Source organism: Dendrobates tinctorius, unplaced genomic scaffold (assembly GCF_039654945.1).
Source record: "Dendrobates tinctorius isolate UK_male_01 unplaced genomic scaffold, ASM3965494v1 ptg000396l, whole genome shotgun sequence".
Lineage (NCBI taxonomy): Eukaryota > Metazoa > Chordata > Amphibia > Anura > Dendrobatidae > Dendrobates > Dendrobates tinctorius.
In genome coordinates, this window is record NW_027362062.1 from 4,328,878 (window position 1) to 4,350,331 (window position 21,454).

At 44.1% G+C, this 21,454-nt stretch overlaps 12 non-coding genes across 12 annotated transcripts; all 12 read left to right on the top strand.

Moving 5' to 3' along the window:
* The first annotated feature begins 361 nt into the window (after positions 1-361).
* LOC141076328 (small nucleolar RNA snR60/Z15/Z230/Z193/J17) lies at positions 362-442 on the top strand. Its single transcript, XR_012227460.1, has one exon. It is a non-coding gene; the product is annotated as a small nucleolar RNA snR60/Z15/Z230/Z193/J17 (small nucleolar RNA).
* A 413-nt stretch (positions 443-855) lies between these two features.
* Positions 856-935, top strand: LOC141076324 (small nucleolar RNA SNORD79). The gene has a single exon (XR_012227456.1). It is a non-coding gene; the product is annotated as a small nucleolar RNA SNORD79 (small nucleolar RNA).
* A 726-nt stretch (positions 936-1,661) lies between these two features.
* LOC141076336 (small nucleolar RNA SNORD79) lies at positions 1,662-1,741 on the top strand. The gene has a single exon (XR_012227468.1). It is a non-coding gene; the product is annotated as a small nucleolar RNA SNORD79 (small nucleolar RNA).
* An 8,639-nt stretch (positions 1,742-10,380) lies between these two features.
* LOC141076325 (small nucleolar RNA SNORD74) lies at positions 10,381-10,461 on the top strand. The gene has a single exon (XR_012227457.1). It is a non-coding gene; the product is annotated as a small nucleolar RNA SNORD74 (small nucleolar RNA).
* Positions 10,462-13,479: 3,018 nt separating this feature from the next.
* LOC141076329 (small nucleolar RNA snR60/Z15/Z230/Z193/J17) lies at positions 13,480-13,560 on the top strand. The gene has a single exon (XR_012227461.1). It is a non-coding gene; the product is annotated as a small nucleolar RNA snR60/Z15/Z230/Z193/J17 (small nucleolar RNA).
* A 429-nt stretch (positions 13,561-13,989) lies between these two features.
* LOC141076333 (small nucleolar RNA SNORD79) lies at positions 13,990-14,069 on the top strand. Its single transcript, XR_012227465.1, has one exon. It is a non-coding gene; the product is annotated as a small nucleolar RNA SNORD79 (small nucleolar RNA).
* Positions 14,070-14,796: 727 nt separating this feature from the next.
* LOC141076338 (small nucleolar RNA SNORD79) lies at positions 14,797-14,876 on the top strand. The gene has a single exon (XR_012227469.1). It is a non-coding gene; the product is annotated as a small nucleolar RNA SNORD79 (small nucleolar RNA).
* A 1,280-nt stretch (positions 14,877-16,156) lies between these two features.
* Positions 16,157-16,239, top strand: LOC141076327 (small nucleolar RNA snR60/Z15/Z230/Z193/J17). Its single transcript, XR_012227459.1, has one exon. It is a non-coding gene; the product is annotated as a small nucleolar RNA snR60/Z15/Z230/Z193/J17 (small nucleolar RNA).
* A 1,131-nt stretch (positions 16,240-17,370) lies between these two features.
* LOC141076330 (small nucleolar RNA snR60/Z15/Z230/Z193/J17) lies at positions 17,371-17,448 on the top strand. Its single transcript, XR_012227462.1, has one exon. It is a non-coding gene; the product is annotated as a small nucleolar RNA snR60/Z15/Z230/Z193/J17 (small nucleolar RNA).
* Positions 17,449-18,555: 1,107 nt separating this feature from the next.
* LOC141076334 (small nucleolar RNA SNORD78) lies at positions 18,556-18,618 on the top strand. Its single transcript, XR_012227466.1, has one exon. It is a non-coding gene; the product is annotated as a small nucleolar RNA SNORD78 (small nucleolar RNA).
* Positions 18,619-19,107: 489 nt separating this feature from the next.
* LOC141076335 (small nucleolar RNA SNORD75) lies at positions 19,108-19,169 on the top strand. Its single transcript, XR_012227467.1, has one exon. It is a non-coding gene; the product is annotated as a small nucleolar RNA SNORD75 (small nucleolar RNA).
* Positions 19,170-20,002: 833 nt separating this feature from the next.
* On the top strand, positions 20,003-20,077 carry LOC141076339 (small nucleolar RNA SNORD47). The gene has a single exon (XR_012227470.1). It is a non-coding gene; the product is annotated as a small nucleolar RNA SNORD47 (small nucleolar RNA).
* The last annotated feature ends 1,377 nt before the right edge of the window (positions 20,078-21,454 follow it).

Sequence of the window (21,454 nt, forward strand, 5' to 3'; positions counted from 1 at the left end):
CTTGAGTACGCTGCTCTACAGCCAGATCTGGTTCAGAGACTAAAATGGTTGAACTTAAAGGGAACCTGTCAGCACTTTTGGCTGATATAAGATGCGGCTGCTGCCTTTCAGGGCTTGTCTACAGCATTCTATAATGCTGTAGATAAGCTCCCGATCCAACCTGAAAGATGAGAATTTTTTTATTATACTCGCCCAGGGGCGGTCTGGTCCGATGAGTGTCACAGGCCCGGGTCTGGCACCTCCCATCTTTCCATGCCGGCATCGTGCTCCTGCACAGGTGTACTTTTCTGCCCTTTTGAGGGCAGAAGAAAGTACTGCAGTGCGCAGGCGCCGGACCTCTGACCCTTCCCTCAAACTTTTCAAGACACAATGATGATCACATAGTTCAGCAGATAACCAGTGATGAAGAACTATTGTCTTTCGCTCCTATCTGATGTGTCTATGCTGGATGTGAAATGACGACGCATTAGGATGTTGAATATGACGTAATTTTGCGTTTTTATTTTTTTGCAGGACATTCGGCAGGTTGAGGACATAAGCAACTGTGACTCCCATAGGTATTCTCAGAAGCTACTCTTTTTGTATCCGTTCTGGGCAGTGACTGTAGGCTAAAGACATAGCCTGTAAGATATTGTGTAGGTGGAAACAAAACGCCTGCACTGGCTCCTAGAACTATAGGCTCCTTAATCAGTAAATTGCCTGTGTCAATGGTTCATACCTCACATTGCGATGTATGACATTGAGACTGAGATTTTGCAGGCTGCAAACAAACTTTCCACCGTACAATGCTGTTTTGTTTTATAGTTTTATGCACCGGCATATAGGTAAGCTGACGTGTTATATATGGACTTATGATTGTGTAAATGATGACTTGATATAATCAATGGGAATCTCTCTGAATAAGACTGAGGGACAACTCTTACACTGATACACTGTAGAGAAATGAGTTGGAGGGTAAGGAGTTTGCACTATTTATTCATGCAGTTATCATTTTTTTTCTCTTAGACTACATATGGCTTCCTAGACCTGTACTCATTATGGTGGACTCTGTGCCAGGTTGGTATCTGCAATTCTCCCATCCACATTATCACTGAGGGCCTCCTATACCTATGCACAGAATGTAAGTCAGGATAAATGTTACTACACAACCCACTTATGGTCACACTACTGCCTTGGTGCCACCATGGAGCAATGCTGGGAGAGCATAACCTCTTCTCCCTGTCATTAAACATCAGACAGCCATTTGTCTACAACTCTAGCCAGCATTACAATATACAACTTTTAGATGTGAAAAAAAATAAATGGCCTGTCCAATCTGCATTGGGGCAGTTGCACTGTGTACCTGGTGCCTTGCATAAGGTTCTCAATTTACTGCTTTTGCTGTGAAGAAACAGTTAATCCAGTTTTGTGGCTCATCTTACTATTAGGCTGGAGTCCCAGGGACCTAGATGTGAGAATCTGATTGTGGGGCTGTTAGTCAGAATTGCATCTCCCTGTCACTGTAGGGCATCAGGCAGCATGAATTAGCTGTAAGGTTCCCTTATAACTAGTTCCTGAGACACTGGTTTCATCTTTTTATCCTTTAGTCTCCCTCCTAGGTCAAGTCCAGTCACACACCAGCATATGGGGGTAAGTTTACAGAAGGTGATATATGGACTTAACTGTGTACATGATGACTTGATATAATCAATGGGAATCTCTCTGAATAAGACTGAGGGACAACTCTTACACTGATACACTACAGAAAAATGAGTCTGGGTAAGGAGTCTGCACCTTTTATTCATGTGTTTTTTTTTTGTTTTTTTTTCTTTTAGATTGCATATGGCACCCAGGGCCCATAGACTCATTATGGTGGACTTCGTACCAGGTTGGTATCTGCAATTCTTTTCACATCGTTTTTACAGAGAACCTTCTATGCTGGTCGCACAGAATGTCAGTATAAGTGATGCTTTACTACAAAACCCACCTTGCCATTAGGTCATTCCTTTAGTCGGACTGGAGTCACATGTCCATCTAATGTCTCGTGAGAGAACTTGGCCAATTATGCTAATGACACTTGGCTCAAACTGTCAGTGTTCTCTTACAATCTCACCACAAGTACTGATAACTCAGGGATAAGGGGGCTTTACACATAGCGATATCGCTAAAGCGTCACCAATTTTGTGACGCAGCAGTGATATCGCTACATGTGATACTTGCCTCCGACCGGCTCCCCCACTGGCTATCGCTGACCGCACGAGAACGTCCTAGGCCGTTTCTCAGCGGCGGCTTCCTGCGAAGGATATCATCGCCGCGTCTGACAGGTAAGTAACGACCACTGCTGCGATCTGCCTGTTTGGCAGCTCACTAGCGACCGTTTAGCGATGCACCAGCGATCCTGACCAGGTCATATCGTGGTTGAGATAGCTGGTGCATTGCTAAATGTAACGGGGCCCATAGTCCCATCTCTAAGATCCAGTCCCAATATAAGGTAGGTGCAGTGATATCAGCAAATTCTTCCAATTAAAAATGTTGTACAGTTCCTCTGATTCACGGTCTCATTCCTCATGTGGAGACCTTGCAGGACCTTGGGTGTATCCATGGATATGGCCACTAGCAATTAACTCTATATGGTCACATAAATGGGTACCTAAGCTACTGTAATGCCTACATATTGAGTAAACTACTTTGTTAATTAGAAGAGCTCTACTACATTGCTATTTAACAGTATTTGCTAACTACACTTACTACATATTGTGATATCTTGGAGATGGGAGTACTCCTTTAATTTCTGTCTGTGTGCATACATCAGATTGCATTCAAGTGCAGTTCGATGTTTCACATGCAGCCATAGACTTGAATGGGTGCACGTGATCCATTTATCGATCCCACTCGCAGCATGCTGAAATAGCTTTCTCATGAGTAACTGCAGATCCGCCCTGCAACCATAGAATAACATTGGTCCATGTTATATGCTCGTTTGAGCTGGCCCTCAATCTCAAACGTCAAGACACAATGATGATCACATAGTTCAGCAGATAAGCAGTGATGTTTCACTTACTGGGCTGCTTGCTGCAGTTTTGATAAAATTACCGTTTTCTCTGCTGCAGATCTAGCAGTTCCCCGAATGCTGACCTCTGTACATCCCTGCCTCCACACCACTGATTGGCTGTTTTCTCTGTACACTGTGCATAGGCAGAAAGCTGCCAATCACAGGTGGGGGCAGGGTTACACAGAGCTCATGAATATGGAGGACTCAGCAGGTTTACTAGTCCTCTAGTTCTCATAATCAAACACTGATTTTATCAAAACTACAGCAAGCAGCCCAGTAAGTGACACATAGCTGGATTCAGGGTCAAATTTATATTACAACTAGGTATAAAATGTAGCATGCTCTTTTGCACCAAAAAGTTTCAATTTGCACAAAAAAATGGAACTGACTTGTGACATTTTGACACATTGATCTAACGCTGAGAAGTAGACCACCATGCGTAAAAAATTGCTGTGGTATAATGTGCACCAAATGTATAATTTATGTGCAAGATGTAATAAATATATAATGGTGAGTACAAGATTTTGTGCAAACTAGGCCATTTTTGATAAATGAGGGCTGTATGAATAGATAAGAGAATTATTTATTGGTCATTTTTGTAATTATCATTTATTAAACATGTATTTATACATTAGAAATAAATAAGAATAGATTATATTTTGGGAGAAATACTCTGTAAAGGAGTTTCTGAAGTTTACTAAAGTTTTGGAAAATTAGTTTCCTAAAGTGTTACTCTCACTTCCATGTCAGGAGGCGACGTCCCGCTGACAGACTCCTAAAAGGACGCGCGTGCCACAGGCAGCAATCATCAAGTGCTATAATGAATAGGAAATCTGCACGATACCTGCCGGCACGCGTGTACTATCAGACACCTGTCAAAGGGTCATCATCACTGCGCACCTTCTGATGTGAAAAAGTGGCGCTAAGAGCAACGCTATAAGAAATTCTCATTTAATAGAGGGAGATCTGTTATCTGGGAAAAAGATATTTGATGGTCTATCCAAGGCAGAGGTCATCAGTGGTGGTCCGACACATGGAAACCCCTACGATCAGCTGTTACCAGCTCTGAACAGAACTGCACAGCTCATGCAATGTGTAGTGGGGGCTGCAGATCAGCTCCTATTCTTAAGAATAAAAGCTGTTCTGCGGTACTCAGCAGTGGCTGCTACACCTTGAATGGAGCTGCTCCGTCAGCCGGTGCCTGGATGTCCGGCTCTCACTACATGAAGCGAACGACCTCTACTACGGAATGGTCATCAATGTCACACATCTGGAAAACGGTTTTAAGGATCCGAACAGATAATAATAATCTTTATTTTTATATATAGCGCTAACATTTCGCAGCGCTTTACAGTTTTGCACACATTATCATCACTGTCCCCATTGGGGCTCACAACCTAAATTCCCTATCAGTATGTCTTTGGAATGTGGGAGAAAACCCACACAAACACGGGGAGAACATACAAACTCCTTGCAGATGGAACAGGCTGCCACGAGAAGTTGTGAGTTCTCCTTCAATGGAAGTCTTCAAACAGAGGCTGGACAGACATCTGACTGGGATGATTTAGCGAATCCTGCTTTGAGCAGGGGGTTGGACCAGATGGCCCAGGAGGTCCCTTCCAACTCTACGATTCTATGATTCAGATGTTGTCCTTGGTGGGGATTTGAACCCAGGACCCCAGCGCTGCAAGGCTGCAGTACTAACTACTAAGCCACCGTGCTGCCCATACAAAGAGCATCTCTATATTGAGGACCTGTCCTGTATTATACAGACAGTCCACTGATTGGAATGAACACCGTGTAATACTTATTTTTTCCCTCTGGGAGGCGCTGCAGGGAAATCGAACACTTAGAATCAAATCATAAAGTCTACGATATTCTATGTAATACTTATTTTTCCCTCTGGAGGCGCCGCAGCGAAATTGAACACGTAGTTTATGTTTCCACACTGCGCAACAAAAATGTGGCGCCTTACATGCAAAGAGGATCAAAATTGACAATGCAAGTCTATGGGTCCATGAAAAGAAGAAGAAAAAAAAAAAAAAAATCAGGCAGCACTCGGATGCCATCCATGTTCTGTCCGTTTTCACAGACTCCTAGATAGGAGTAGGTAGACAAACTTTTTATTAATCATCAGAGAAAAACTAATAAAACCCCGACCAAACTGAACAAAAGATCACTGATAAAACCAGGACTGTTTCTAGTACGTGAAAAACGGACGTCTGAATGAGCCCTTACAAGTAAGGCTAATGCAAAGCAGAGGACCCCTTTACATGTTCTAAATTTAATTATTTTATTATTCAATCTGATGTAAAATGATTCCTTTATCCACCAACATGAGAAAACCTATCGAATCTCTCTCTCTCTCTCTCTCTCTATATATATATATATATATATATATATATATATATATATATATATATATATATATATATATATACACACAGGATACTCATTACTTCTGTACCTAAACAATGCAATGAGCGATTACTAAAAATCTTCCAAAAATGTAAAATATTTCATCACTATGAGAAGTGTCAAGCAGAGTCATATTACAGGCGTTCACCACTTTATGTATCTCCTAATAATTTTCTTTTTTACTTAAGCGTTTTGTGATCTGACCCATCCACTTCCCCAATAATCTCGCGCTTTCCTGCATCATCACGAAGCGTTTTGTGATGTGACCCATCCACTTGCCCAATAATCTCGCGCTTTCCTGCATCATCACTAAGCGTTTTGTGATGTGACCCATCCACTTCCCCAATAATCTCACGTTTTCCTGCATCATCACTAGACATTTAAGCAAAGAAAATCTGCTACATCTGCACCAGCAGAATTGAGAAAAGTCATTAGAAATTATCATATGAAACAGACGCCAGCTAATTTTGTCACAAAAGATGTCGCCGATCTGTTCACACAGACGATAATGAATTCAAGTAAAGATGTAGGGGAAAGTAACCGCGCCGTACATGTCTACAAAGACCAGAACCCGTCTTACAGAAAGATCTGTGTGCAATGAGATTATACTATACATCAAAAAGATAAAATCTGCGGTTTCCTCTGAAGAACCCCAAAAACGGAGTGTCTGTGCCGAGGGGGCAAATCTGCAACAGAATTTCACAGGCTGCGATGACTAAAATCTGCATCGCGGACCAATTTCCGAGTGTGGAAAATTCTGCAGCGTGAGGATGAGATTTGTATAAATTGTGTCTGTGTGTAATCTGCTGCCAATTTCCATGTTCAAATCTGCACTGAATATACACAGCATTTCTGTAAAAAAAAAAAAACAAACAAAAAAAACAAACCCCGGACCGGACATCCAAAAATCACACATGGATCTAATGCAACAAAAATGACAAAACTGGACATGAGGTGTTTAAATTCTAACATTCTGATCAGACTGTATGAAGCCCACCGCCACGTCATGGCGAACCTCTCAGTGGGTCTCTAACTTTAGTAGCTTGGAAGATGCAACCACCGCAGCAGCGTAATTGCACCAGCAGGGCGGCGACCTGGTGCCCCACAACACCCGTGCTGCAAGGCTGATTCCCGACTCAAGGTCACACCGCCCCAAAAGCACAAAACCACAGCAGCAATGGCCGCCCCACAGCACCAGGTGAAAGGAGCTGGAATACTCACCTTCCACGTATTCCCAGACTGATCCGACGGCAAAAAAAAATAGGCCTCCTTCTGCTAATTAAAAACGCCTGTGCAAAATTGGAGAAGAACTGGTACAAATAACCAAAAAAAAAAAGGGGACAATGAATTTTGGGATGTGCGGTCCGTGCTTTTTTCTACAGTTATTGCTTATCGATGGCGTTTATTCCTTGTGCGCCGTACAATAAAGCCGGGGCGACATGCAGGTCGCACAGCCCAAAAAAAATTGCTCTTTTCTGCTGCACATCAAAGTACTGCTGGTCAATGGGGTCACACGGAGAGCGGCCATTGCATGTCCCTCCTTTGAGGTCTATCCACTCAGGAGGCTGCCAGGAAAAGAAGCTCTTGAAAACAACTTCAGAAAACAAAAACCCTCCAAAAACTTCCAAAGAAAGCAAGTTCACAGAAGCGATCTCCACTACAAAACCACCTAAATAAATAGCTTTTAGCCTTAAGGCCCCATCACACCCAGCGAGATCGCTGTGTATGACGGGGATCAGCGACCGGCCCCCCTGCCGGGTATCGCTGATTGCGCTCCATCGTCCTGGACCGTTTTTTGACTGTTGGTCTCCCACTGGCCAGCGCGCATCGCTGCGTGTGGCAGCGAGAGACCAGCGATCAGCGGCTCTGGTTTCCAAGGTAAACAGCGGGTATCCAGGAGCCGCGCGGCTCTTAGTTACCCGCTGTTTACCATGGATACCAGCGTGCTCGCTGGTCCTGATCGATAGTGGGTCTGTCTATGTGACACCTCACCAGCGATCAGCTAACTATGTCCCAGCGATCCCATCCACGTCAGATCGCTGGGACATTTATACGTGTAACGGGGCCCTAAGGGTGTGTTCACACTGTCTCCCCCCCCCCCCCCCTTGTATAATATCAGTAATTTTTCAAGCAGAAGGTTCTTCAGGGCACATTCCTTTTTTTTTCTCTAAAGTTTTGAGCATTTTCTTTTTAGCTTCTTTTAAATAGTTTTCTATTTTCGCTGCGTTTTTTGTCCACCAGCATTATTTAAGCTTTTTTGTTGCTTTTTTTCACTTTTTTTTTTTTTAACTCCATTAACCAATAAAGAAAATGCTAGATGATCTACTTGAGAAAGAAACACTAAAAATGGTGCAAAAGAAAAAAAAAAAACAACCAAAAACCCACCCAGGCGCCTTCCATGCGTCTTTTGAGCATCTTCCTAGGAGGACGATCCGCTCACTTCTTTTAACCCCTTGGCATCTTTTGAAATCCTGAAGCGTTTAAAAGAAGCTCAAAAGCCTGAATGTGTGAACAGCAAGTAATTTTGCATAAAAATGTATATGTTCATCCTTTTAACCATTTTTGAGGGACATTTTTCATTAAGGCTGGTTTCACATTAGCGCTTTTTAAACGCACGCACGGCCGGGGTAGCTCCGCCCCCGAGCCGGCTCTCTGCCCGGCGTGCCCGCCCCTTGCTTGTAGCGCCGCCTCCTAGCGCACAGCGGCGCCTGCGATCGGCGCACCCTATCTTTAGCATAGGGTGCGCAGGCCGTGCGCTAGTTGCGCTTTGACCTGCGCTGCGCACTTTTGACGGTGCGCCGTGCGCGCCAAAATCAAACTTTTCGGATTTTGGCGCGCACGGCGCACCGTCAAAAGTGCGCAGCGCAGGTCAAAGCGCAACTAGCGCACGGCCTACGCACGATCTGCGCACCCTATGCTAAAGATAGGGTGCGCCGATCGCAGGCGCCGCTGTGCGCTAGGAGGCGGCGCTACAAGCAAGGGGCGGGCACGCCGGCCAGAGAGCCGGCTCGGGGGCGGAGATACCCCCGGCCGTGCGTGCGCTTAAAAAGCGCTAATGTGAAACCAGCCTAAATGACGCAGTGTGAACACAGGCCTATGGGGCGACAGCAAAACCCAGACAAGTAGCGCAAAGAAGAACATATCTGAGGATTGCAGTTGTATGAGTATATACGGTACATCATATGGACTCCTTTGGGGCAATTATCTATTTGCATTTAAATGCATGTATTTGGGGCAAAAATAATTTTTTTAATTGGATTTAATTAAACATTTTGCACCTTTTGGCTTCTACACCCTCTGCATGTTGCATTAATTATCTATTACTGGTTTGCAGAATGAGTTAACTGAGAATCTGTCAGGGAGCTAGTTCTGATGGGGAGTTTCCAACTCTATTATCTGTATTTCTCCGAGTTCTTCTCATCTGATTTATGACAGCATTAAAGTTTAGCTCAACTTTGATGTGGTCTGCAGACATAAAACAGCTGAGAGCAGCTCAAAGACAGATAAAGATACAAACTCCCTATTAGAAGAGCTTACTGACAGGCTTCTGGTTAACTCATTCTGCAAGTCAAAAATTGATAATGCAACGAGAGGCTGCGGAAAGCCAAAAAAATAAAAATAAAAAATGTCCCCATAGATGTCGGCAAGGGAAAGTCGTGGAACTTGCGACAGGTTTGCAACGTGCCGCCGTAGCCGATCGTTAGATTGTTGGGGGTCTGACCCCGGACCACTGCTGTTCGGCGCCGCAGAGCCCGTGCAAACAATGATGGGGGGAAGTGACGCTCGTCCTTTATTGGGGTACACGATCCCAACTGCTCAGAAACGACGTCGGACCCTACGAAGAATCTAACAGCTGGCGAAACTCCAGTAATGGCTGGACCCCGGGCGGTGCAGCCTGACCTGCGCCATAGTGCAGACCCCCAATAGTGCCCAGACCCATATCTGCCCCCATTAGGAGCTGTCACCCTGGGGCAGCGTGTGACTATTGTGGAACTACCACTCCCAGCAATCTCTGACCTGGTGAGCCCACACGTGACTGCATGGGCAGCTGTGCCAGGGTGGAGCGGTGGCGGCGGGCACAGCTGCCTGGGGTGGCAGTGGGCGGGCTGAACATGCACTGGTCCCTCCCCCTCCCGGGAGGATGACGTGTGCGCTCCTCAGGCCGCGCCCTGCACCCCCCTCCGAGGACTCTCCCCTCCCTCCTGAATTCTGCCACCTACCTCCGGGGGGCGCGGACGGGGCCACCGCCGGAACACAGCGCTCCGGAAGTGCTATGTCAAAATACCTTCTCTCCTGCCTCCTTCACCCGGAAGTGAACCCTGCCTCCCTCTGTGTCCGTTATACCATAGGGGAGGGGCGTCCGCGAGCCATACTGGGTGAGGAAGAACAGGGTATAACAGGCACCGCATACTGCGTACATTACCTAAACACACTGATGGCTCATATTTACAAGTTTTAACGATTTTTGTATTATTTACAACCAACAATATGTCGGCTCCTGTAGCAGGCGACACTCCTATGGAGCGGAAAAAACAGCGCTCCCCGCCCCCTTACGTCACATCATGGATCCAGTACGTCATTTCCGGGAATCCTGTTTCCTATATAACCCTCTGCCGCGCCTCTCTGCGTCCTCTTCGTGCCCGTCTCCGGCAGGGTGAGTTGGGTTTTGCCGCTCTCCAGCAGTAATGGCTGGTTTCTTCTGTTAATATAAATAGTATTACATCTCTCTGGTGTTGATATTCCTTCTGCCTCTGTCCGCCGCTGCCAGGAGCCTTTCCTGCAACGGGATGGGTCTGGATTGTGCTGCTCTCTGTGCGGCCCTGCTGTTAACCCTTCACTTGCTGCAATTTCAGTTGATGAGCAAGGATACTGCTGATTTCTGCTTGCTAATTTTCTAACTTGCCGGGAATTGAGGGTTAATGCTCTCTGATTTTGCCTGAATGTGATGAAAGCTATGTTGGTAGGGACATCAGAAAGATCATGATGATTACCAACGTCTCTGACCAGGCGGGGCTCCTGGGACTCTTCGGGGGAGCTGTGAGGTTGCCATATACATGCTGGAGTCTTTCAGGCTATGTGCACACGTAGTTTTTTGGGTGTGTGGATTTTGGAGAGAAAACTGCAGGTAAATCCGCAGGAAAAAAGTCCTGCGGTTTATCAGCAGTTTTGCCTGCGGTTTTACACCTCATAATGGATGCGGTGTAAAACTGCAGCATTTCTGCACCAAACAATTGACATTCTGCGGATTGTAAACCGCGGAAAAATCTGCATGTGCACAGCGTTTTTTTCCCATTGAAAATAAAGGTACTGTACAACGCAGCAGAATCTGCTGTGTTTCTGCAGAGCCGGAACCGCAGCAGATTTCACTACGTGTGCACATACCCTAATTGTTTGTATTGTGACGGATGTAGTTATCAGCGGTTTATTTTGCTTCAGATGGAGAGTAAACTTTTTTGCATTTTCTCTTTTTCTTGCAGGATTGTCTCTGAAGAATTGTCATGGACTTTCTGATAAGCGATGTAAGTTGGATCCCCAGCTCCTTCTTCTTTACATGCAGCTGCTGCATCTTTCTCTATACGTCCAGGGTTTCCATCTTGACTCTCTTTATTTTTATCTGAACAGTTTAGAAAACCTCATGGACTGGCAATGACTTATTATTTCCCATTGTGTCCATAAAAAGCACTAAACATATATTCCCTTCCGCCCATTATTGTGATACAATATTGTCTGCATTCACTTGGAAATGATGAAAATGAGTCAAATTTTAGCTTATTTGACCTCAAAGTCACTGAACACTTCCTTTCTTTTTTTTCTTCTTATTGGGCATAAAAGTGACCAACTTTTACAAACGGTCCTAGAGTTTCTGGACTGCTGGCAACCCTTTAGGCTATAATCCTACGATCCGGAAGTAGCAGCACCTTGGTCGCAGCATGTCTTTGCTGCCTATAAAGCGCTGTGTTCTAATCACGCAGGTAAAGCCACATGTGTTCGCTGAACAATGCAGATTTCTCGCATCCAGTACATTCTATTGTGGAAATTTCTGCTGCAGATTCTAGAAATTGACATGCTGCAGCATGTACACCTGCGCTGTGGAGGAGTTATGCAGCGTTAAATAGAAATCCAATGCTCACTATGCTTCTATTAGTTCCATCCAGTGGCCTTCTAATGCCGAACTCTGTGTAAGTGTGCTGCGTCCAAAACGCTGCTATTCCTGATTGTGGGGCCGTACCCTTCTGGTTCTGCAATATTAACCCTCAGATTCTCCTTTTACATGGGTTCCACCCTGTAAATAAATGTGTTGCCTGGGTATACATGAAACACTTTTTTTTTTTTTTGCGGATAGGGGGCACTTTGTGTAGATGGACTTGTGCCAATGGCTCTAGTCACTCCTATGGGACTGACAAAGTGAATGGAGTATTGATCATTTTGACCTTTAGTGCTTGGTGTAGGTGGCGATCCCAGCATGTTTGTTTTTTTTTTTTAACCTGTGATTGTTGGTGGCATGATTGTGCTTCTGGCCTGAACTTTGCTTGCAGAATGGAAAAGCAGAGGCAGATTTGCCATTGTAGCATTGGAGTAGCTCGGGAGCACTAAAGCCAGCTGGATCTAGTGATTGGGCCAGTAATAGCAGGGCAGACAAGCTGTATAGCAAAGTATGTGCAGAGATTAGTGTTGGCCCGTCAACCTATACAATGAAAAATAATCCTGCTGCTCTCAAACAGACCAGACATGATTTTTAGCAAGAGGTAAACTTGCACGTGCGCCCCCCCCCCCCCCCCCCCAAAAAAAAAAAAGTACAGTTGTTTACTCAATTAAAGGGAACCTGTTTGGAGGTTACGGTGCACAATCCTACTGATGGTATCAGGTTGGCACTGTTATACTGATACCCTGGTTGTTTAATCTTTCAGTTTTGTGTTAATGTTATGCTCGTGCTCCAGGGCAGGTCTTCATGTGGTGCTCTGCTTGGCTATTCACCAGTATGGCTTCTGACAGGTCACTGATCCCTCACTGACCTGCCCCCTAGTTTACATAATTAATATAATATATGCTATGTATGTAAACTAGGGGGCAGGTCAGTGAGGGATCAGTGACCTGTCAGAAGCCATACTGGTGAATAGCCAAGCAGGGCACCACCTGAAGACCTGCCCTGGAGCATGAGCATATCGTTAACTAAAAACTGAAAATAAAGATTGAACAACCACATGATGAATGTCATCACTCGGGAATCACTTTAATTGCGGTATAACTGACCTGACAGTGTCTATAGGTTACTGTGCACAATCCTGCTGACAGGTTCCCTTTAATAAGAGCAATCTCATCAGAGGACCCTTTTACAGATAGTGATTGAGCCCAACCTCTCCATATGTGCCTGGCTACTTTGCTGTAAGGGAGGCTTTAGTACAACCATTCTGTGCTGATCTAATGCTGCTGATGACTCCTATTTGCTACTCTTGACTGTCAGGATGACGAGAGAGCTTACCACCATTACTTATTCTGAAGCATTAGCATCTTTGGCTATTCTGACTCTGAACAGATCTTTCTCCTTCATAACTTTTTTTTTTTTTTTCTCTTTCCCCCTCCCCCAGGTCAAGAGTCTAGTGAGCGATGGGCATATAGGTAAGTTTACAAGTTCTGATAAATGGGTGTCTATTAGCAGTGTGCATGATGACTTGAGTACGCTGCTCTACAGCCAGATCTGGTTCAGAGACTAAAATGGTTGAACTTAAAGGGAACCTGTCAGCACTTTTGGCTGATATAAGATGTGGCTGCTGCCTTTCAGGGCTTGTCTACAGCATTCTATAATGCTGTAGATAAGCTCCCGATCCAACCTGAAAGATGAGAAAAATTATTATACTCGCCCAGGGGCAGTCTGGTCCGATGAGTGTCGCAGGCCCGGGTCTGGCACCTCCCATCTTTCCATGCCGGCATCGTACTCCTGCACAGGCGTACTTTTCTGCCCTTTTGAGGGCAGAAGAAAGTACTGCAGTGCACAGGTGCTGGACCTCTCTGACCCTTCCCTCAAACTTTTCAAGACACAATGATGATCACATAGTTCAGCAGATAACCAGTGATGAAGAACTATTGTCTTTCGCTCCTATCTGATGTGTCTATGCTGGATGTAAAATGACGACGCATTATGATGTTGAATATGACGTAATTTTGCACTTTTTTTTTTTTTTTTGCAGGACATTCGGCAGGTTGAGGACATAAGCAACTGTGACTCCCATAGGTATTCTCAGAAGCTACTCTCTTTGTATCCGTTCTGGGCAGTGACTGTAGGCTAAAGACATAGCCTGTAAGATATTGTGTAGGTGGAAACAAAACGCCTGCACTGGCTCCTAGAACTATAGTGGGCTTTACAGGCTCCTTAATCAGTAAATTGCCTGTGTCAATGGTTCATACCTCACATTGCAATGTATGACATTGAGACTGAGATTTTGCAGGCTGCAAACAAACTTTCCACCGTACAATGCTGTTTTGTTTTATAATTTTACGCACCGGCATATAGGTAAGCTTACGTGTTATATATGGACTTATGATTGTGTAAATGATGACTTGATATAATCAATGGGAATCTCTCTGAATAAGACTGAGGGACAACTCTTACACTGATACACTGTAGAGAAATGAGTTGGAGGGTAAGGAGTTTGCACTATTCATTCATGCAGTTATTTTTTTTTCTCTTAGACTACATATGGCTTCCTAGACCTGTTCTCATTATGGTGGACTCTGTGCCAGGTTGGTATCTGCAGTTCTCCCATCCACATTATCACTGAGGGCCTCCTATACCTATGCACAGAATGTAAGTCAGGATAAATGTTACTACACAACCCACTTATGGTCACACTACTGCCTTGGTGCCACCATGGAGCAATGCTGGGAGAGCATAACCTCTTCTCCCTGTCATTAAACATCAGACAGCCATTTGTCTACAACTCTAGCCAGCATTACAATATACAACTTTTAGATGTGAAAAAAAAAAAAAAATGGCCTGTCCAATCTGCATTGGGGCAGTTGCACTGTGTACCTGGTGCCTTATATAAGGTTCTCAACTTACTGCTATTGCTGTGAAGAAACAGTTAATCCAGTTTTGTGGCTCATCTTACTATTAGGCTGGAGTCCCAGGGACCTAGATGTGAGAATCTGATTGTGGGGCTGTTAGTCAGAATTGCATCTCCCTGTCACTGTAGGGCATCAGGCAGCATGAATTAGCTGTAAGGTTGCCTTATAACTAGTTCCTGAGACACTGGTTTCATCTTTTTATCCTTTAGTCTCCCTCCTAGGTCAAGTCCAGTCACACACCAGCATATGGGGGTAAGTTTACAGAAGGTGATATATGGACTTAACTGTGTACATGATGACTTGATATAATCAATGGGAATCTCTCTGAATAAGACTGAGGGACAACTCTTACACTGATACACTACAGAAAAATGAGTCTGGGTAAGGAGTCTGCGCCTTTTATTCATGTGTTTTTTTTTGTTTTTTTTTTTTTTCTTTTAGATTGCATATGGCACCCAGGGCCCATAGACTCATTATGGTGGACTTCGTACCAGGTTGGTATCTGCAATTCTTTTCACATCGTTTTTACAGAGAACCTTCTATGCTGGTCGCACAGAATGTCAGTATAAGTGATGCTTTACTACAAAACCCACCTTGCCATTAGGTCATTCCTTTAGTCGGACTGGAGTCACATGTCCATCTAATGTCTCCTGAGAGAACTTGGCCAATTATGCTAATGACACTTGGCTCAACTGTCTGTGTCCTCTTACAATCTCACCACAAGTACTGATAACTCTGGAATAAGGGGGCTTTACACAACGCGATATTGCTAAAGCGTCACCAATTTTGTGACGCAGCAGTGATATCGCTACATGTGATACTTGCCTCTGACCGGCTCCCCCACTGGCTATTGCCGATCGCACGAGAATGTCCTAGGCCGTTTCTCGGCGGCGGCTTCATGCTAGCGCCGACAAGCGATGCGTGCGGAGGACGTCATCATCGCCGCGTCTGACAGGTAAGTAACGACCGCTGCTGCGTCACTGCTGCGATCTGCCTGTTTGGCAGCTCACTAGCGACCGTTTAGCGATGCACCAGTGATCCTGACCGGATCATATCGTGGTTGAGATAGCTGGTGCATCGCTTAATGTAACGGGGCCCATAGTCTCATCTCTAGATCCAGTCCCAATATAAGGTAGGTGCAGTGATATCAGCAAATTCCAATTAAAAATGTAGTGTAGTTCCTCTGATTCACGGTCTCATTCCTCATGTGGAGACCTTGCAGGACCTTGGGTGTATCCATGGATATGGCCACTAGCAATTAACTCTATATGGTCATATAAATGGGTACCTAAGCTACTGTAATGCCTACATATTGGGTAAACTACTTTGTGAATTAGAACTCTACTACATTGCTATTTAACAGTATTTGCTAATTACACCTACTACATATTGTGATATCTTTGAGATGGGAGTACTCCTTTAATTTCTCTGTCGGCGTGCATACATCAGATTGCATTCAAGTGCAGTTCGATGTTTCACATGCAGCCATAGACTTGAATGGGTGCACGTGATCCATTTATCGATTCCACTCGCAGCATGCTGAAATAGCTTTCTCATGAGTAATTGCAGATCAGCCCTGCAACCATAGAATAACATTGGTCCATGTTATATGCTTGTTTGAGCTGGCCCTCAATCTCAAATGTCAAGACACAATGATGATCACATAGTTCAGCAGATGAGCAGTGATGAAGAACTATTATGTCTTTCGCTCCTATCTGATGTGTCTGTGGATGTGCTGTAATGACATTGCGGGATGCAGAATCCTTTGTAATATTACAATGTTTATTCAGCAGGTCACATTCTTTACGTTAAGACGGACTTTTGTGACTTTGCAGTAAGTATATTTTTTACAACCACTGAACGAAGACTATATTTAGGTTGCAGCTAAGCTTATAAGATGCTTTATACCTAAAAGTATGCTTGGTCTCACATTGTAACCATGGCATTAACCTGAAAAATGCAGGTTGTTTGCATTAATGTATGTCATCCCTATGCATTGCAATGCAGTAAAATAGTTGTCCTCTGCACATTAAAGGGGCTGTCCAGATTTAATACAAAAGTATGCAGTCACTTCAACTTTAGACTTGTGACTCCTCACATCACACACATTGCGCTGTCTGTACTCTCTGGTACTGTCAGGTGAGATTGGGCAGTAATGTGACCACAAGTATGCAATATGCATATTTCCAGCCACATTCGGACTTGCTGTGCACAGCCTTGCTCATCTCCTGCATATTGAGGATGTGCTGAAGCCACGCACGTCTAGTCAGACTGTGGCCATGATGATGCACTTTCAGTCACGTGACCACACACTCCTTGTGACTGATTCCTGACGGTGCTGTGATTTTTCACAACTCTGCATTCCTATATAGTGAAGACATGTGGCAAACCTCAACAACCCCTTTTAATGGGAATTTTTGTTGGACAACCCAAATCATTTAGCGATGGACAAATAAAATCTGCACCATATACCACTAATGGCATTGGTTATAGCGCCTCAGTCACATTTATGCCCAGTGGTAGTCTTCACAGAATCTTAATTCTGGTGGACTTGCAGACTGTATAGGCGTCACCTTTACTACATACGGTTGCATGATGATGATTTTTTAACAAACTTGACTTTCCCGTGGAGGTTTGTTATTAGCTCTATCTGACTCTTCAGCCATACAGTATTCATGATTGCCATTCATTTCTTTCAATCAAGGGCTTGGCTTCTGCCATTTTTATGGCCACATGTGTTCTACCATAACATTGATATATCTGGTAAAATTTATCTGGCTTGTTTTAATTGCAGACCTCACTTGAGTGGACAGGACCAGATACCAGGTATGAACAATCTGACACATCTTTGCTGGTTTTCAAGGATATTGTGATGAAAACATAGTTCAGCTGATCTTCTGTGAAGAACAGTCTTTCGCTCCTATCTGAATCCTCATTATGAGACTGCATGAGACGTGATTTCTATTACTATAACTAATCCATTTTTTCTCTCCCTTGTCCAGCATCTAAACTGCCTATGAAGATGAATGTTTATAGCTGTAATGTTCCCTCCATCTGGAGACCTAGCAGAGTGAGTATAGTATCTAGCACATGTTACCAACACTCCACCAGACTGCAAAATGATTACAACTTTTGCTGTCTAATGCAGAGATCACTTCCTAGATTCTGTTAAATGAGATCTGTAACTTTAGCCTCCCCATCTTCCTTATGGAAACTCCCTGTCTAGTTGGTGTTGGCAGGAGTCACTAACTTTTGGATTGTAAAAAAAAAAAAAAAAAAAATGCTCCAACTTGCAGTAGTCTGTAAATGATGATTTGTGAAGCAGGTCTCCAATTACTTGTGAGGATAACTTCATCCACACTGATGCAGACTGTCTAACATTGCTTTGATTATTGTCCAACTATTGATTGCATAACTTGACGTGGAATCTGTCTACTTTTAGGGTCGCAGCTGTGAGGTCCTGCAGATGAAGAATATTGGTGAATGGGCAAGGTAAGAACATGCCAGTAGGCTCTTGCATCTCTGGATGCCACCACTTGTGGTCAGGGTGGGTTCTGCTGCAGTGGCTAAAGACGAGACCCATTCATCAAGGCTTTCATGCCAGAATTCTGGTGTAAGAACTTTTAAAAAGTTGCTGAATTAGCACGGGCGTGATGCCACAACTTGTCTTAATTCATGACGTGCTGTGGCTTTTTGTATGCCAGAAATCTCACTCCAGTCGTGACTGGAGGAAGCTCTCACGTGTTGTGCACTGAGGAGCAATGAACCTCCTCGTGAATCTGGCATATCAGACTCCAGCATGCCTCCTCATCAAGATCAGCGAGAACACTGGTCTTGTTGAATCTGGCCCAAAATCTTCTGGGCAGCTACTGGCCACCACATTGTAGAATATATCTTTATTTGTACCCCAGTCAGATGATGGCCATTATTCCCCTTGCTCTTTGTCTATATGCTATAGCATGGGATCAGACTTCTGAAGATTCCCTTATTACTGTACAGTGCCATAGGCAGTAGTTTGGCACACGACGCGTGTAATCTTGGGGTTATAATGATGCTTCAAATGTCTGACCTGAAATGATATGTGGAATAACCTAAATACTGATGTGACCCCTGAACCATATTATGATTTAGGTGTTACCTGTGGTTGGCAGCACTGACCCCCTTGTCTCATTGTAGGGTCTGAATGTGCAGCAAGGCTAAACCTGGTAAGTATAACTTTATTACTGTAGCGTTTGGTCTGAAATCTTGGTTACCGTGATGAAACTGATTCTGCCATATGATTAAGGATGATTCTATCTTTAACCGTTCCATTTTTTTTGTCTGAGAACCTGCCTGGATAAGGGCGAGGCTCGTGTGACAAACCAAACGCTAATCCTTCACCTCATATTCTTGTAGGTCAGAATCTGGCTGCTGCACTAGGTAAGGCTGATGTCTAAAGTGGGGCATCTCTTATTTTGGTGTGTGGTATTTCAGCTAGGTGCACAATTAAAGTCACCATGGTTTTTCTGTGTCCCATTAAAGGGGACTTCCAGTGTGAAACTCTTTTCTGGATACCGTCAACTAGTGCGCTAAGAAATGGACTCTGATCTGACATAAGCCGATGATGGTTCAAGAGTAGTGAACAGAAGTGATTTCTGACAACACTAAATCTGAGGCTTATTTTACAAAGCCACCAATTCTTGAAAGATTGTGATATGGTGGTACCGTAACAACTTTGGGCAGGATTTTTTTTTTTTTTAGATATACAATGTGCACCTATTATGGGTTGGTTGATAATCCACACTTTAAAATTAATGCAGTTGTGAAAAACAATTTTTTTTTTCCCTGCTTCCCCCCCTTATTCCCCTTATGTGACTTGAATATATATATAGCCATACTGCAACATTGCTGTAAATAGTAAAAACTGGCATCTTTTATGATGCCCAGCCGCAGGCTAGACATTACATAAGCAATCACGTTTGGCACGGAGGTGGTCTGTCTGCCACTGGTTACAATGCATTGGCTCCTTGCAGTCACATCGCAGAGAGCTGATGGGGTGCAGTAAGTGATGTCCATGCTGGATCGCGGTGCTTTAAATGTCACGTTCATTAACTGCAGTGATTAAGTGGCTAATGGCAGCAATTGGGGCCTGCTGATTGCTGCTGTTAAAGGCAGGTTTTGGCTATATTAAATATACCCAGGCTCTGCTATTGAGCCTGCTCCAAAGTCTGACATGCTCCATGATTTAATGGGATGTTAAGTATACTTTTTCTTTTTTAAATCTTGGGTGGAATATTCCACCTCTTTACAACTTTGGCTTTTGTTTCTTCAGGTCCTAATTTGTCACTTGGTTGCGAGTACAGGACTGGACTCTGTCTTCATGGTAAGTTGTCAGGCGCCTTGATCAAAACCATTATCCCATCCCCAACACTCCAATTTAGAAAATCCCCAGCATGTGTGCACATCCTCCAATACTTCATTGTTTCCTGTACTGTGCTCGAAAACCGCTATAACCAGTGATGAAACCGATTCTGCCATATGATCTATACTGATATCACATCAACCGTTCCATTTATTTCTGAGGCTATAGTGGGAGAGCTCTGTCAGGGTCCAATTTACTCACAGGGGTTTTATTCCAAGAGGTGTTGAGTCCTATTTACTTTCTCATACAGCCTCTTAGTAACTATGACCTGACTTTGCTAACCATTTCCTTTCTTTACCAGGTTTAATATAGGATAAGCTATCTTGAGACTGAGCCTGCAACCAATCCCTTATGGTATGTAACCAGCTTTTCTTTCCATTTTGCATTAAATGCTGTGGAGTGGAATGATGACAATTACTTTGAACTCTCTCCCTGATATAAAGACGAAAATAAAAGTACTGACGCCCTGCACCAATGCAGTCACCTAGGCGTTATACAGACTTCTATCACTAACAGTGTCATTCTGTTTATTTAAGGAGCTGAAGATCTGGTCCCCTCTACAGAAGAATTGTGGATGTAATGGCTGATATCTGACATAATAAAGCGACAGTTTAATATTTGACTTTGTTTATTAATGCAAATCTATACTTTATTGGTAACGTGTCTGCTGGAAAACTCTGACGTGTAATTACATCTCTGCAGAATTCTATAAATATGAGATGCTGTGGCACAATAAACCAATTGCAGTCCAATCAGCGGTGGTGTCTCAGTTCCAGGCTACCACTTATTGGATAAACTTGTGCACCCCCATAACAGATGGGAGGGACCAAGAGTCACTGAAATCTTGCCACAATGGTGCAGCATGCTGCCAGTTCTCATCTTTCATCCAATTCTGACTGAATCGGCCATGGAAGCTCTCCCAAGCCAAGCATCCAAAGTAAACCATAGGAAAACGCCTGTACCTTGTGCACAATGCCTAAAGCAATCTACCTGGACACAAACAATACATACTTCCCTGCTGTGTAGCTGATGAATCATTGCCACTAACTGCTAATTTCTTAAAGGGAATCTTGTCACCTCATTTTTGTGCTGTATGTAAATTAGTCAGGTAGATCCAATGGGCGGTGTTTGTACTCCACCCCTCCTTGGCCGCTGTACGCAATATTTCAGGTAATTTCTGTAGTGCCCATCCATATTTCACGCGTGCGCATTGCAATCTCCACTCGTGCATGTGCAGTAGGCTATCCCCAACTGCGGGCAAAGCTGAAAAGCACTAGGTCCCAGAAAACAGAAATGGCAGCGAAATACTTTCGGGACATAGTACTTCCGGTGCATACGCACTAATGCTTTTCGGCTTTGCCTGCAGTTGGGCAAAGCATACTGCACACACGAGTGGAGATTGCAATGTGCGAAGTAAGGACGAGCACTCAGGAAATTACCTGAAATATCGTGTACAGCAGCCAAGGAGGGAAGGAGCAAAAACACTGCCCATCGGACCAGACCTAACTAAATTACATTTGGTGCAAAAATGAGGTGACAGA